Source organism: Dermacentor andersoni, chromosome 8, assembly GCF_023375885.2.
Source record: "Dermacentor andersoni chromosome 8, qqDerAnde1_hic_scaffold, whole genome shotgun sequence".
NCBI lineage: Eukaryota > Metazoa > Arthropoda > Arachnida > Ixodida > Ixodidae > Dermacentor > Dermacentor andersoni.
This window is the reverse complement of record NC_092821.1, coordinates 97,025,919-97,042,059: the sequence shown is the minus strand read 5'-3', so window position 1 is coordinate 97,042,059 and position 16,141 is coordinate 97,025,919. Positions and strand designations below refer to the sequence as shown.

At 48.1% G+C, this 16,141-nt stretch overlaps 1 long non-coding RNA gene across 1 annotated transcript; it reads right to left on the bottom strand.

Annotated features, from left to right (window-relative positions):
• Nucleotides 1-3,224: 3,224 nt before the first annotated feature.
• On the bottom strand, nt 3,225-10,743 carry LOC129384259 (uncharacterized). The gene is made up of 3 exons (XR_008611998.2): nt 10,106-10,743; nt 5,452-5,555; nt 3,225-3,765 (listed from the first exon to the last, which is right to left on the bottom strand). It is a non-coding gene; the product is annotated as an uncharacterized lncRNA (long non-coding RNA).
• Between the last annotated feature and the right edge of the window lie 5,398 nt (nt 10,744-16,141).

Here is a 16,141-nt window from a genome sequence, read left to right as displayed (position 1 = left end):
GTATTGCTGTTTGTTTTTAATACACATTCTGGAGAAGTGACTGTGGACAGGTTGCGTTCTGGACCAGTAAACTCGTTAGAAATTTCAACAGAGCCCTAGCATGCCATTTTGTTGCTATTAGTACCTTTCATTTTCTTGAACAGTGCGATTTCGCGACACCTTGACCCACCTACCGAGGGCTAACAGTTACAGCGCGTTGTCATGTGGCCGTTAATAAGCACTGTTTGAATTCAATTGTTGTTGGCACTCCACCTCTCCTCGCTCAGGTCAGGACGGGTCTGATAACTGCCGACATGGCCAGTCATCTTCAACCTTTTGCATGCTCTGATGGCACATGAACGTTCACTTATTTACCAAACTGTAGCAGTCTTGCGGGAACTCGAACGACTGGAATCTATTCAGAGCGTCCCTCTGCCATCGTATATGTCGAACTACCGACGTATCTAGTAAGCACAAGTCGAAGCCTAGTTAGGTCTCCGTCGCATCAACAGAGAGATTATGGTGTTCGTGTGCCCGACTTCAGCTTTGTCCGCTTATGTGACGAAACACATCCCATACGGCCACGGCCTGACGAGTAGCAGGCAAAATTGTGAACCGAGTAGCCGGCAGCACCATCTTGGCGACTATAGCTGCGTCCTCGCTAGCTAAGCCGTCAAGTCACTGCCTGAGCTTTTCGCTTGTGACCACGTTACTACGGTTTTTCCGCGTGCCAGTCATCGCCACCCCGTTTCGAGCCTGGTCCATACATAAGTGCTCCAAAGTGCTTACATAAGTTTACATTTGTTACATAAGTGCTTCTGGTAATGCAAGTGCGGCGTCTCGACTGAAGTAGCGCTAGGGTGTCTTCGGCGACGCTGCTCGTCAGTGCCCGTCAAGCTTCTAGGCGCAAAACTAGCGGACGAGAACTGTCGGTGGTAATGGGCACGGGCCTCACAGACAGACGTCTTTTTTATGTAGCGAATCAAGTCACCAGTCACTTTGCAGATACGGCAGCCGAGCTCAATGCTCTGCCCTTAAAGAATACCTATTTTACCAGTGCTAACATATGGGGCAGAAACTTGGACACTGACAAAGAAACTTGAGAACAAGTTAAGGACTGCGCAAATAGCGATGGAACGAAGATTGCTAGGCATAACGTTAAGAGACAGAAAGATAGCGGTTTGGATCAGAGAGCAAACGGGCATAGACGATATTCTAACTGACATCAAGAGGAAGAAATGGAGCTGGGCGGGTCATGCAATGCGCCGGTTGGATAACCGTTGGACCATTATGGTTACAGAATGGGCATCAAGAGAAGGGAAACGCAATCGAGGACGACAAAAGACTAGGTGGAGCGATGAAATTGGGAAATTTGCAGGCGCTAGTTGGAATCGGCTGGCGCAGGATAGGGGTAATTGGAGATTGCAGGGAGAGGTATTCGTTCTGCAGTGGACATAAAACTGGCTGCTGCTGCTGCTGCTGCTGCTGATGATGATGATACCCTTAAAGGATCGTCGTTTCCAATAGCCAGCCATTATACTCCTCGAGGTAAGTAAATCGCCGATTTCCCCAACGGCCAACACTCCTCAACTCTGAATATTGGAGAGCAAACCATAGAGGATGTGAAGTAAGCGATCTAGGCCTCAGTACTATAGAGATCGCACTTTGGTTTCGCACGGGCACGATGTACCTGCCAATGTCGACCCAGCGGGGAACCTCGTACTGTCATCGACGCGATTGCAACGCTAATAAAGCGAACCTTACCTTGCCTATTTTTTCCAGTTGTGTGGGTTCTGGTTGTGTGTGTCTTGCCGAATAGATACAAGTCCCTTACATCCTTCCACACTACCAAGTGGGCCGCTACCGACAGCGAAATTAAACATTACAAGCTACACTACCCAGTGACTACTAACCGCTACCGTGTGCTTTTCTTTCGCGCGACGGTGCCATCATTTGAAATTCTGGCCTCGATGTGATGCGAGGGCCACATAGATGTCAGTTTGCTGCTGTGGCTTTCACTTTCTTGCGGCATGGTACAACCCGAAAAAATGTAGCAGTCGACAACGGCAGCCGAATGTGGAGGTTGATTTGGTAAACAACCGTTACCGACACTATTCTAAAGCGGGAATTTGTGACGCATACAAGATAATCAACGTCCTGGTCGTAGAAGCCGGTGCGTTGATTATGCAAGAGATTTGGGATGCTAGATATGCGCAGGTAACGTACGACTAAAGTAGGACTTAAAGTAGGAGCGTTGTGTAGGTTGCACTCTCACGTGGTACCTTTCTCGAGGGCTTGTACGTGCCTCACAAACGCGAACGACTTTAGATTCAAGCACCGAAACGGTGCCAGCGACGAGACCCTACGAAACGGTATGGCTTACAGAGCAAGCACAAACCGCGCACGCGCCTCGACCGAGCCATCAATAACGGGGATCGGACCTCTTGAAAACAAGACGTGTCCAACCTCCCGTTCAGTGCACATACTCATCGCGTCCAGAATCTCAGTATCGAAACGTTTCACGTGATACCCAATACAAGCAGCGTCGCCGTGCCGGAGATGCGGAGTCACCGGTTAGAGCGTTACTGGAAGCGTCGGTGCAGCAGGCGAGCTGGCGTGGTCATTTAAAGGAACAAAACTGATGCACATCCCGCCGTAGGTCCGGTGAAGTTGTCTCTGCCGCATAAAACAGAGGCCGAGAGCATCCTCTCAGTGTTGCGCAAGGCGTGCCGTGCAATACAATCGTTAAAGCGAGTGACAATGCGGTTGAGGAAAGGATACCGACATTAGAGGTTAGGTCTGGTATTTCGCGACGAATGTGCCGTTAATCGCTATTGTGCCGGTTCAATGACAATAAAAGGATCAAAAGACTCGAGAAGGTTCGAGACACCGTTGTGTTCGGTGCATCGCCTCAAATCATGGCCCAACTGCCACGCAACAACGCGATATAGTGTCTGTAGAACTGGCATAGAAGATCACGAAGACTGACATTTCTGATATGCGAAACGTGTGTCGGATCAGACCTAATAAGTTCAATGTGCCTTTCTGTCGTATTGAAACTGCCGTCACACCGACAAAGAACATCTGCGTCAGCGAATGACAATTCGATAACCACTGCACTGCAGTGGATTCATTAGCGTTAAATTCCATTGCATTTACGCTATTTTGCATTAGCCTTTGCCTAAGGTTCGCATGTCATTGCCTCATGTTTGTTTTCTCGAAACAAACACACACGCAACAGCGAGTCACCTTGCACGTTTTATTTTCACAGCCGGCACGTATAGTGTGAAGCTTACTATCCAAGAGGGAAGAGGAATTTTTTGTGGATGTTGGTTCGTTCATTGACAGCCGGAAGAAAATATGTTTCTATTCTCTATAAATCGCCGAACGGCATGTCGGCGGGGATGGCAACGTTAGCCATCGCTCGTGGAGGCGAAGGCAGTGAATGACACGAGCTTCAAGTCCTCGTCTTCTTCTCGACCGTACATGTAGTTGAAAGGGTACGATTACGCTGAAAAGTCAAGTGAACGTGTCGGAGAGTGTAATTTCGCATGCGCTGTATTTGCGCATTTCTTTGTGTCCGGGCGAGCAAGCCTCATCCCAGCTGATCGGGGAGTGGCTGGTCTCTCGGGTAGCGAATCACCAAAGCGGCCAGCTTTTTCGCAGCCTCGAAAACGCTATGGTTCATCGATTTGCTGCCGCCGGGAGTTCGGTAGCGGCCAGACGTAGGAGACACGGTGTCATTGGCATCGCTCTTCCTGGCCTCGGGTCCTCGGTAGCGCACCTCTGCGTAAAATGCAAATGTCCGAGTTAGCCGATTTTTTTATGGACTGCTTTGAACACCGTGTTTCAATGAAGCGCCCCAATTCTGAAACTCGGCTTCCAAGTTTGGGTTTCGTTTTCTGGCACCACGGAGACCGACAGGAGGTGGATAGTTGGTCGACGTGCCGCCTCGATCGACAAAGTGCAACTATGCTCCAGTGCGTCACCATATATCGCCCGCTAAAATTGGCAATGAAGCGTGGAACTCCGAAGGATAACTTTCTGAAAGTCGTTTTGCCTATTCGTTCGCTTGTTTTACCACGATTTGCTTACTATACGTCAAATTATATTTCATTGTTGCGCTAGAAGGTGCGCTGTAGAACCCGTCCTGCGCTCTAGCGCTCTTCGCTCGCCTGAGCACAGCCTGAACGCTAACTTGAACATTTAACGTCGGCTAACAGATATATCTAAAGAACCCTGATCTGTAAATAGAATGGTGACTGATTTTTTCTGGATTCTTTTACATTTCTTTAGTCATTCGATATGTGCCGGGGGGGGGGGGGGTGATCGTTCTTGGTCTATTCTCGTCCGGAATGGGTATGTACCACTGTGACACAAAAGGCAGAGTACTTGTCGTGTCGGAATATGTCTACAGAATGCGTGTTATACTTTTCTGTGCGTAAACTGTCACCATCATTCTTTCCTGAACGATCATCATACTTCGCATTCCTCCTTGTGGCATCGTCCTGCATTCGTTTCACATAGTGAACCTGCCTGTTTCGGATCTGGCATTTCGGCATAACTTGTGAATGAAGCCGTGCATTAACATAAACATTACATGACAATTGACCTTTGAGGTGAATAAACATACGCATTCCTCGAGATTAATTGTGCCACAAGATTTATGTAAACAAAGTGTACGCTTTTCCATTAGCTGTAAAGAGTTTCATTAGCCGCTTTATAAAGCTTCGCTTCGCATAGATTCCACCGTGTGCGTTGGACCTGCATATATCTTTTTTAAGCATTCCTCTGTGTCATATCGGGTCCTGATACCACATGAATTAACAAACAAGGACGACAGAAAAAGCACCTACGCTCAACATACAGCTTCCGTATGGTGCCAAACCGTTCGGCTGGAAGATTTCATTGCCACTGCATAAACAACGTAACGGGTCTATTCGAGGTGCCGGTAGAATTTTCCTTTGAAAAATTTCAATAATAAAATGTAAGATTTTTTAAGGCGAGGCCACAGGCACTGAACTCACGCGCCTGGAGTTTTTTTTCTTTCAGGATGTTGCTTGCACAGATTGCTACTAACGAACTGCCGGCCACTATAGTGACACTGTTACGCCAAAATGCTGATCGCGCCAAGCGATGACCGCACCGTGCCACTGGGAAAGCGCAGTGGTAGGCCAGCTACGCCTAAACAGTGCAAACTTAGTTCAACAGCCTTTCACCTACTTTTAACTATACTGCCTACTGCCGTGCTCTATTCTTTGCCTTCAGTGTACTTTAGACCTCGTAATGTGTCGTGCACTTCTTTGAGCCCTCTTCCTTTCTTCCTATCTTCCCTTTCTACCTTTCTATATCCTCTTTTCTGAAGAGCGAGGCAAGTATACTGTGCCTCTTTTCGTCCTAGTTGCCAGCCGTTCAGCCCTGATTTTACTGTCTGCGTGTGTATTCTATAATGAGAAGGAGGCGCGCTTTTACCGATAGTCACGACACCGAGGGCTACCATGATGGCGAGGGTGGCCAAGGCAGCAACGGTTAGAAAACCGATGCAAGCGCAGCAAGACGTCCAGCTGCCCTTGTCCCTGCGAAACCAACGGGGAATGCGATGCGAAAGTCAATGATATATGTGAGCATGATAAAGGGGGCTAGTGAAAATAAATTGACGGTGGTGGCCACATGGGGAAATCGGACTACGATGCGTGGACGAGAAAGAAGATCACCCTCTTAATGATTAATTAAATTCGGCTGTTTTACGTGGTGCCAAAACCACGATCTGATTGCGAGGCGTGCCGTTAGTGGGAGGCTCCTGATTAATTTTAACCAGCTGGGGATCGCGATAACGGGTGCTGCCACTGCACGGCAAACGGGCGTCTTTTTTTGTATTTCGCCCCCAATCGAAATGCGGATTTGATACCGCGACCTCGCGTGTTTACACCAGCGCAACGCCATAGCCCCAACGTCACCACGGTGGGCAGTCTCTTATTAGAGAGTTTTGAATTAGGGGACGCGAGCGGCTTGCGTACGCAAGAACCAGGGGCCACGGTACTGCGCATGCGCAGACCCCTACATCTGGGTCTGCGCATGCGCAGTACCGTCACTCCTAGTTCTTGAGTACGCAAGCCGCTCGCGTCCCCTAAACTAAAACTCTCCATTAACAGGGCTCGTACTGGGCGCGCACACGCACACATAAGCAAACTTACACATTCCAGTGCAAATCATTCGTCAGAAAACAGTACGAACGCAGTACACAGATACGTCTAGAAAAACTATACACAAAGCAGTGCAGCGCGTTGGCACGAAATCTTCAAAAGATGCGGCTCCGTAAATGGTACAAACCCCTTTCAAAGCCGGAATGAAAAGTCTAATACATAATTTAAAAAATTAATATTGTGCTCACTGCTTTCATCAGGGGTAGTCGAAGGTTGGCAGACGCGTGTGCTCTCAGTTTTAGCAACATATAGTCAGTCTTAGCGATTTATCGACTCAATTGATGGCTATTTTGTCGAGATGGCATCACCCTTTAGTAGGCGCAGGAAAAGCACAGTTTCAGCAGTTGCTTTATGGATGTACTTGGTGGACGGGCTACGTGGGACGTACATGGGAAGCAATGGGGGGTTTTGCGTGCGAAAACCGCGATCTGACTGCGACGCATGCCGTATAGTGGGAAGGAAGGAAGGAAGGAAGGAAAACTTTATGTGGCCCTGCAAGTAGTGATAATTAATCACTAAGCGGGCCGCTCCCACGTCGGGACCGGAAGGCCAAGCCTCACGGCAACATCGTGAGCCTGCTGGACAGCCCAGAATTGTTCATCCAGGTCCGGGCTGCGAAGTGCAGCCTCCCACCTAGACGCATCCTTGATCGCCGAGTCTTCAATTCTTTCGCAAGACCAGAGCATGTGTTCGAGCGAGGCTAAAGCACCACAATCTTGGCAACAAGGCTCTGTATACGTCTCTGGATAAAACATGTTCAGTCTCCGTGGGCAAGGATAAGTACCAGTCTGTAGTAAGCGTAATGTAAGTGCCTGAGCCCTGTTTAGTTTAGGATGCGGCAAACTGTAAACCTCCGTATTATTAAGGCTCCGTATTATTTTTGACTACCTGCGGATGTTTAAAGCGCACTCAATTACCATGATGACAGAAGCAATCGCAATTTTAGTAAATATATTACGCGTGAGATTAAATTCTCGCCGGCATTGAAAGGGATTTGTACCAATTACGGAGCCGCATATCTCGTGTAACACTGGCGAGCTCGCTCAGGCCAACTATGACATGCGAGCGCGCGTGTCAGTCACTCGGCGTCGCGCCATGAAACAAAAAAAAGCATCGTGGCTTTTGACAAGACCTCAAAGACACGTGGAAGTCATTCTGACTGCCTGTGGAAAGAGCTTTTGCATCTTTGGCCTTTGACAAGACCTCAAAGACACGTAGAAGTAATCATGACTTCCTGTGGAAAGAGCTTCTGCAGCTTACTGCACCACGTTTCCAGTTTTTCTTTGCCTATTTCGTGTAATGCTTTGTGTCTTCTTTTCTTGAGATACGCTTATAGTGTGATCTTTTCTTGTGTATTTATTTTTTTGCAATCTGTGCTTTTCAAAGAAATTCGTTAACTTCCCTGTGCGCGTAGCAAACGCCACGCTGATCGGGAAAAAAAGAGTGTGTCCCCCTAATTTTATTGCTAGTCCCAGTTTTCGTGCTGTCTCATCAATCAGAAGCATCCCGTTCTTTAGGGAGAACGATGGGTGGCATGTTTTTATAGTTAACCATCAGTCTGAGAGCATAATGCGTCGCAGCTGACCTTAACGTAGGGAAATATTATGATGGCCACACGTCATTCCATTCGCTAACATAACGTTCCTTTTTCTTGACTGTATTTTTTAAATCTTTTCAGACAACTGACTTTATTCGCTATGCGCGTGAAAAGACGCGGAGATCACAGAACTTGTGAGGAGGTTTTAGAGACGCGCACGACAAAGTTTTTAGCACTAGCGCATTCGTTTGTGCGCGCGGGAGCACATTCAGTTTGTTTATTTTCTCGTTGAGAATCAACCCGTGGTAGACAAATTATTGAAACAAGTCACAAATGCAAAAAAAAGAAGAAGCCTACGTAGTGAAAATCTCCCCTGAAACAATATCGGTCACTTTTTAAAGTACAGTGATTGTAAACCTTAACGCTAGACGCTACCGCTACGTTAAGAGATGGTCGTTTTCGTAACAAAGGCGGAGACCCGAAAATCAAATCTACGGCGTTTTTTCTGACTAGTACAAGAGCAGCGTCGGTATGCAAGTTCTGCCTGCGCTTTGGCGTCAACAACAGTATCACAGTCTGCGAAATAGTATTACTCGGCTGTGCTTAGAATTTCACGTAAGGAATGCGCTGAAGTAAGATTTGTTGTTTCGGAGTGGCACCCTCGACAAAATGTTTATCGGTGTGTGGGTGCGTTGAGCTACGAAGCTTCGCTCTACAGCTTTGAGCTAGTTGATAGCGACAGCAACGTCAGAACAGTAATTCCTTACAGTCTAAGTGGTAACCATTCAAATGAGTCGTACTTACTGTGACCCCACTGAAAGAAATAAGACGGAGGCGCTCTTTTATGTACTGCACATCAAGACAACCCAACCACTCTTTTCATCTGCTGCTCTTTGTCGCTGGCGTCGAGAGCATGCATCGTGCGCAAGTACGTTAGCAGCCAAGATCAATCAATCAATCAATCAATCAATCAATCAATCAATCAATCAATCAATCAATCAATCAATCAATCAATCAATCAATCAATCAATCAATCAATCAATCAATCAATCAATCAATCAATCAATCAATCAAGCAATCGATCAATCAATTAATTTCTTTCAAAGAGCGAATCAATCAATGACCGCAACAAAAAAATTTCTCACAATTTGGAAGGCTACTTTTATACCTTTGCTCCTGCATTATCAACGTCCGAACATGCTAATGCTTGTAAGTCAAGGCTTTAACTCCGCGGAGGCCCTCGCAACATGAACCCCTGTTACAGCGCTGCCAACGGGGTGGCGAGTTCGACGACGCCTGACACATACTCTAGCATGAGGTTCTAACCATTGTTATTTGACAAAAAAAATATTTCCATGAAATGGACTGTACGGACAGAGCGTGAGGTCGCGAAGCTGTAGCGGCTCCACCAACAAATGCTGTGCGGGCAAAATCAATATTTTACAAACTCTAGCGGCGTAAATTTTCTCAAAACGCAAGTATAACACAAGTAGTCAAGCTTTCAAAAGAAGCTTGCAAAAATTGTTTCTGAACTAGAAATTATGGAACAACCTTCAACGTTTCTATTGGTAGGGTAGGTGGCACTGTCGCCAATCAGCATGTACATATTGAAACTGCAGAGACATTCATACTATGAAGTCTTTGAAAGTATGCAGGTACTTTTCCCTTGCACGGGTTATTGGGGTCAAGTTCACATTGCAGTTCATGCCCTAATACGGTTTGCGAAAAGAAGCGCAGATTATTTGTCATAAACGCGTTCCTAGCGACAATGACGGAGCAATCACGAATAATTCTTGCGAACAAAAATACATTGTGAATGCGGCCGCATTCTTTTTTTTTTTCATGTTGTACAGGCCATGTTTGCTGCACATGCCCATTTGCAGACATAGCAGATAGAAAAATGCTAACGATCACGGGCTCTATCGATCCATTTGTGCGATTGTCCACGACGTGCGTAAATTTTCCAGCGACAACCTTTTCGATTTCATTGTCCTTCAACATTAGATGTGTAGGGAGGTAGTTTCATATGTTAAAAAAATTACTATTATTTCGGTTTGATACCTTTAGGGTTCTTGCTACTACGGCTTGGATACTAGTCAGCATGAACGTTTGAACAATATTTAGGTGTTCCCCTTGATAGCCTCTTCTACTGTATTTTGACTCCCTAAGAGTCCTATCAGGAGTAACTCACGCGATGGAGAAAACTTTCCAGTAGGGAAATTTCACATACCCCCATCGGGGAGTACCAGTAGTGCGAAGCATCTGCATTTTCTTCGCTGTAGTTTCTAATTATATGAGATTACCCTTTTATACACCGACACAAGCTTTACGAGATTGATAAACACTCAGTGCCACTCGTAGAAATGGCGAGAAAGCGAGTACTCACTCATGGCCATCAGGAAGCTTTCACAATTCCGCTGCACTTCGCAGTTTGTTGTGATGCTCCCGTTGGACGTTTCGAATGATGATGTTGGTTCTTTGATGGAAGGCACGTACCCACGACCGTTATTATTGAAGCAGCGTCCAACGATATAACTGCCAACACTGTCAAACAAATAAAAACGTAGGGTAAACGTGGATAAACCACAAAAATCATGAAATGCGTGGTAACTAATTTGTGACAACACGAATCGCAACAGCGGGGGAATTGATACCAACGTAACACAAAATTAATTGAGTAAGAATTCCAATTTCATTTTTCCTTGTCCTTTTGCGGTTGTCTAGAGTGACTGTGACAACGTAATTTTTGGGCGCCACAACAGTCTGCCGTGAATGAAAGAACCACTCACTAACAATTCATTTTAACTTCTGGGGTATTAGGTGTCAAAACCGCAATCTGATTCGGAGGCGCTTCGTAGTCGTGAACTAATATGTCGTTCAGCTGAGGCTCTTTGACCTGCACTGCTTTGGCGTAAAGGCACCAATCGTAATGCAGCCGCCTCAGACGGTATTGAACCCCCGACCTCGCACTGCCCAGCTCAACGCCGTAGCCAGCGAGCTAGCTCGGCGGGTTCTACTTCACTATATTGCCGGATTGGTAGCATATTATCAATAAGACCTTGGCAGTACAATGTCTCCTGGTCTCGGCTTGAGTTGAAGTCGTTCTGTTGAAGACGAAAAGATGAAAGAGTTTTGGTCCCATCCTTGTTCCCACGCATGTGCCACTGACCTGAACGTAGTGCTGGCCTTCGAAGCTATTTAGTTCGACAGTAAGCTAGAGCAAGTGGTATACCAATCGCGGCTCGTCGCCCCGGCCCGCGGAGGCGTCTCGACCGGCGGTACTACCGGTGATAGCCGACCCACGGGCCTCCCTGGCCGTTTTTCTCCACGCAAAAAATCTCCTCTTCGCCTGCACCTGACAGCGGGGCTTCTCTGGAAGACACTGAGGTACTGCGATTCTTTCTGGAGCCTCACGCGTCCACCGTGTGAGGAGCGTGCGACGCTCCAATTCGCTAGGGTGCCTCGACAGCACCGCCGCGAGAAGCGGTCCTATCGAGGCACCCTACGTTTGTCCGGTGTTGGCCACCACGTAACAATTTCAATTCACCCACCCCCAACTGCAAGTTCGCCCACCCCAACTTCAAGTTCGCCGGCCTGCAAATTTCAGTTTACCCACCCCCAAATTTAAGTTGGTCCACCCCTAGTATAAGCTTCCCCATGCATTTTCTATGAAGCCCTATGTATCCATATGGGGACTAAACAGAGTACTCTGGTAATTTCTTTTGTTGGTTTAAATTGCTTCTAATCGCTTATAAAGCTACCAATCATCTACATTTACACAATTATGGCGATTAAACGTCTTCGAAAATTGCGTATTTTCTGCAGTTCCGCCACTTTTCGCGTGACGGAGCTGACGTACTCCCCAAAGGATGCTCATGTATTAACTGAAGCTAATCATTAAAACGACTTCATGTTCACAAAAGATAAACGTAGTATCATATATTACTGTAACTAAATTGCCTGGTCGCAAGTAAAACAGTTATTATGGAAGATAAACAATTATTTTTTGGGGCAATTCATGATCGGGGAACAGAAAAAGCACTCGAGTGCAGCGCCTATTCCGTGGCCGTTTATATGCTTGGCCCGCCCTCACTTTCAACCGGAAATATGGCCGCCGGTGAGTTTAGTGGGTCCCGCAGGCGACCGCGGCGGCGGCCACTCCAGAATTTTTACCTCGTTGGCTCCACTAATGCAAAAGCTGGCGCGGCCGTCGGCGTGACGTGGTATGATAAGAACAACAGAGAAAGCATTTAGGCCACCATTATTAGGTGATCAATGTGCCAGCACATTTTGTGAAGAGCTCTATATGTGGCTACGTGAGTAGCGATATATCGATTGTCGTGGAACGCTTAATGACTCTGGCAACTTACTCTTCAAAAAAGTGCCTTTACAAGCTGTAACTTAGGCTTGTATTATATCATAGCATGCGAAGTCTCAATCAAGACTCACACAAAGCATAAACTCCAAGTGCACTAAGTTTTCCGTGACGAAACATTAGCCTCTTATCCCCCGATTGATAAACAACGTAAGTGTTTTCTATGACGTCTCCTTCTGGTTAAGTAATTGAAGGCCAGCTTGGCCCTGACACTTTATGAGGAAGACATTTTCTCTCTCATGTACACGCAATGTTTCTTAACCCTGTAGGTGAATGCCACAACAGCGGTGATGCTTGACAGTTTCGGGAAAAAAGAAAGCAGGTTGCCGGTAAAGAACCGAAGCGTTCTGTGCGTCTTATTTGTTACAGCTGTTCCGGGACCGCCGTAAGTCCCTTTCGTGATCGACGTGCTTCATGGCAAAGCGGGTCCATTATCTCCCGTGGCCATGGGCGGCCGGCAGGGGGTCAAAAGGGGGTGGCTGTCGCCCCCCCCCCCGGAATCTGGCATATTTTTTATGCACTAGAAAAACGTTCCACAGCTTGATTATCACTCTAAGGTCCCGCATATCCGTACGAAACACCGTTCTGGATTGCGAGGCCACTTTGCACGTTATGCACTATGACTAACCTTTCCGGTCATGTCACGCCTGGGAAAGAAAGACTGCCTGTGCTGGCTGTTAAAGAAAGCGAATAATTGTGAGAGAAAAATTTTACGTTTTCTTTTTCTGAACTCAAAGATATTTACGCAGCTTACTCCGAGAACGTTAGTGTTGGCATAAATTTCCGCCTACATTAACGAAAAAATCATGACTGCCACAATTAGTAGGGAGACTGTAAGAACCTCCCGTGGCGTCACATCTCTTTGTAGACTCTTTTTGCCAAAATGTCGACCACCACACCACCCAAGTCTTCAAACTAGATATATAAATCCGCCCCTCAAAAGCTCGTACTGCATCAAAAGTCAGGGAGGCCAGAAGTGTCCTTAGGTGGGGCACTTCAATGGGATTAGGATAGCACTAGATAGTTATTTTGGTCCCAGGTAAGTGAAGCCGAAACGAAGTTTGTTGCATGGTTATCCATCTAAATAGAATAGTTAATTAAATATGTTTTTTATAACTCTAAAAGCTTAATACGTAACATTGTATGGATTGCTTCGTTTTCTGTGTATGAGAACGAAAGTCAAGCGCTTCAGTCGAATGTAAACAAAGTAAACACCCAGAAAACTACACTGTCATCAGCCCTGTTGATGGCCAGCAAATCAGGATGTAACCGGTCGGTTGAATCAAAGAACACCTCGCGTAGGGAGAGGATTACTGGCCGGGTCAACACGTCAACACCACTCATTGAAGACTATGATGAAATTCCGTGAAGTCAAACGCCAACCACGCCGTACTGTACGAGTCACTTTGAAGTACGTGACGAAGTTCGGCGACTGAAAAGTCTCTTGATTCAGCGAACGCCATTCGCGCACCATTGTCATAATGGCGCGAGCTGTCAGAAGTTCCATCCGTCAATCCCGTACACGTGGACGGTCTCTGCACATTTCTCATATGTACGCACACGTGGCTTTTCGGCCGGCCGCGCAAAGTATAATTGTAACGCGCGCATCTTGGAAAGTAAGCCCCTGCACGGGTGCGCGTCTCTGTGTGTCTTTGTGGGATTCGGTGTCTTCAAGTGCCCGGCTGTCAACGGAGCCGAAAACCCCCGGGACAGCGGATGAGGGAGCGACGAGCGGCAAGCAGTGTGTGTGCAGTTGCTCGCCAGTGCGGCGGCGCGAGCGAGATCGAGCGAGACGTAGGAAATTGTGGGCGTGTATTTTAGCCCGTGAATAAGTTTTCCTTGTAAATATAACCCTTTTGTGTTTTCAACGTGCGCGTTTAATTGTCCTTCCAATCAATGTGTGTATATTTTCTAATGCTATCAACCACGGGGAACTCTGTAGCAAGATTCGCCTTGCCCGGTCCCAAGTGATGCGCTTCCAACGCTTAAAGGTCCCCTCACCAAGTCTGGTTATTTTGAGCTGACAAGCAAAGAGCATACATTGCTCGATAATGATAATGTCTGCAAAGTATTGCTAGGGAACAGCCGCCACATTGTGGCGGCTGTCCAAGGACGTTCGTAGTTTCGTAGGGCTGTGCTCTTATTTCCGACGCTTTGTGAAGGATTTTGCGACAATCGCACGTCCCCTTACCGACCTCTCGAAGAAAGACGCCCCTTTTTCTTGGGGTCCTGACCATGCCGCATCTTTTTTGCAGCTGACTACTCTCCTTACCACGCGTCCAATTTTGGCCCACTTTGACCCGTCCACCTCAACGGAAGTTCGAACTGATGCCAGTGGTCACGGCATAGGAGCAGTGTTAGCACAACGCCAGCATGGTCATGATCGCGTTATAGCCTATGCCAGCCGACTTCTATCACCCGCCGAGCGAAATTATTCAATCACAGAGCGCGAGTGCCATCTCTTGTGTGGGCTGTTCCGAAGTTTCGTCCATACTTGTTCGGACACCCCTTCTGTGTCATTACTGATCACCACGCTCTCTGCTGGCTATCCTCGCTCAACGACCCCACGGGACGACTCGTTCGCTGGGCGTTAGGCCTGCAAGAATGTACCTTCTCCGTGGTATATAAGACGGGACGCTTGCACCAGGATGCCGATTGTTTGTCCCGCTACCCCGTCGATGAACCGGCTGATGCGGACGCCATCGCTTGCGTTTTCTGTGTGTCCCAGTTGCTTGAAATCGGCAACGAGCAACGGCGCGATCCTTTATTACGAGCCCTCATCGACCGTCTCGAGTCAACTCCTGGCGACGCCTCTCTCCGGATGTTTCTCCTAAAGAAGGGGGCATTATACCGCCGCAATTTTGATCCACACGGCCTTGACCTTCTGCTCGTCATTCCATCGCATCTGCGTTCGACTGTCCTCCAGCAACTTCACGACGCTCCCTTGGCTGGACACTTGGGCGTCTCGCGCACATACGACCGTGTAGGCCGTCGATTCTTTTGGCCGGGTCTCGCCCGCTCCGTGCGGCGCTACGTTGCCGCTTGGGAGCCCTGTCAGAGCCGCAAGAAGCCCTCCACACCTCCAGCTGGATGTCTCCAGCCGATCGATATCCCACCCGAACCCTTTTTCCGTGTTGGTCTAGACCTTTTTGGACCATTTCCTCTCTCGGGCTCCGGAAATAGATAGGTCGCCGTCGCTACTGACTATGCAACGTGGTACGCAATCAGCAGAGCCCTCCCGACAAGTTGTGCTACTGACGTTGCTGACTTTCTTCTGTATGACATCATTTTAGTACACGGTGCTCCGCGCCAATTACTCACTGACCGTGGCCGCAGCTTTCTGTCGGCAGTCGTCGAGGACATCCTCCGCTCCTGCTCGACAATGCACAAGTTCAGCACGTCCTACCACCCATAGACCAACGGCCCCACGGAGCACCTCAACCGGACCATCACCGACATGCTTTCGAAGTACGTTGCGACCGACCGCCACGACTGGGATCTTCACTTACCATATGTGACGTTCGCGTATAATTCATCGCGTTACGACACCGCCGGCTATTCACCATTTACCAGGGCCGAGAACCCGCGTTGCCCTTGGACACTTTGCTGCCCTCGGCCATACGTTCAGCCATTGAACACGCCCGCGACGCGATCGCACACGCCGCCCACGCGCGCCAGCTCGCCCGCACCCGTCTCGAGGCCTCACAGGAGCATCAGGGACGCCTCTATGATTGCCACCATCGCGACGTGCACTTTTCTCAGGGTTCTCTGGTGCTTCTCTGGTCACCCATTCAACGTGTGGGCCTTTCCGAAAAGCTGCTGTCGCGATACACTGGCCCTTACCGTGTGGTGCGACAAGTGACCGATGTGACGTATGAAATCATCCCCGCCGATTTCTCAGCGTCATCATCAGCTGCAAGTGACATCGTTCACGTGGCGAGACTACAACCATACCACACACCTTTCACCGCGGATGTGTTGATTAAGCACCGGGACGGTGCTTCTACAGCCGGGGGTGATGCTACGGAACAGCCGCCACAGTGTGGC